Genomic DNA, 1,508 nt, shown 5'->3' on the forward strand with positions numbered 1-1,508 from the left:
TTCAAGTTCTCCTTTCCCATTGCCACCCCTCTTCCCACTCTCCCCGCCTAGGCCCCGGCCAACTCATCCCAATCCAAAAACTCCCCACCCCTCGCACCCTTCCCCCTCCCTCCCCTCCGTCGACAGCTACTGCCAAGTGTGGACTCTGGAACCCCCGCTCCGTTATAAGTAAGCTCCCTTTCATCCTGGACCTATTCCTTTCCAGCTCTCTACTTCTCCTCACCCTAACTGAAATATGGCTGTCTCCGGACGACACGGTCTCTTCTGCTGCTCTCTCCAGTGGAGGCCTTTTCTTCTCCCACTCCCCCAGACTCACCGGAAAAGGAGGAGGTGTCAGTTTCCTTCTCACCCCCCAATGTCGCTTTCACACTATCCCTCCTCCCCGTTCCCTTTCCTTCCCTTCCTTTGAAGCCCACATTATTCATCTCTACGACCCCCTCCACATTCTTGTAGCCATCATCTACCGCTCCCCCGGCCCCACCTCCAACTTCTTTAACGACTGTGACCCCTTCCTCACCTTCCTTCTCTCCTTTTCCATGTCCACTCTGATCCTCAGAGACTTCAACATCCACATGGATATCCCTGGTGACTCCTCTGCTGCCCGCCTTCTATCTCTCCTTGACGCTGCCAAACTCTTGCTCCACTCCACCTCGCCCATTCATCAACTTGGATATACCCTCGACCTCATCATCTCCTACTGCTGCACTGTGTCTACCCTCACCAACTCTGAAATTCGTCTCTCTGATCATAAACTTCTCACCTGTATACTCAATCACACTCCTTTCCCCTGTAAATCCATATTACTTCCTCATAGAGAACTCTGCTCTCTTGACCTCATCCATCCTTCTGAGTGCCTCACACCCCACCTCACCTCCCTTTCCTCTCTACCCAATCTTGATGATCAGATTACTGCTCTCGACTCTACCCTTTCTACTCAGCTAGACTCACTCGCTCCCCTTTCCCTTCACCACTCTCGTACCACTAACCCACAGCCCTGGATCACTGCCACTGTCCACCTCCTTCGCTGTTATGCTTGAGCTGCTGAACGCTGCTGGCGAAAGTCTAAACACCATGCCAACCTCGTTCACTTCAAGTTTATCCTTTCCTGCCTTAACTCAGCCCTCTCCTCTGCCGGACAAAACTATTTCTCTTCACTTATTGACACCCATGCCAATCATCCCCGTCAGCTCTTCCATACATTCAACTTCCACTCTTCTATACATTCAACTCCCTTCTCAGTCCCCGGGTTCCTCCCCTTCCTTCTTACCTCACCCCCAACGATCTGGCCTCCTACTTCATTAATAAAATTAAATCCATCAGGTCTGACCTCCCCAAAGTCACTCCCCCCTCTTCTCCAACCCCTCAGCTCTCAACGCTCTCTGCTACTCTCCCATCCTCCACAGCAGTATCCTCAGAGGAGCTCTCCCCCCTCCTCTCAAGTGCTACTCTGGCCACCTGTGCTCCCGACCCCATTCCCTCTCATCTCATGAAATCTCTCTCTGCGTCCC

Source organism: Tachyglossus aculeatus, unplaced genomic scaffold (assembly GCF_015852505.1).
Source record: "Tachyglossus aculeatus isolate mTacAcu1 unplaced genomic scaffold, mTacAcu1.pri SUPER_6_unloc_5, whole genome shotgun sequence".
Lineage (NCBI taxonomy): Eukaryota > Metazoa > Chordata > Mammalia > Monotremata > Tachyglossidae > Tachyglossus > Tachyglossus aculeatus.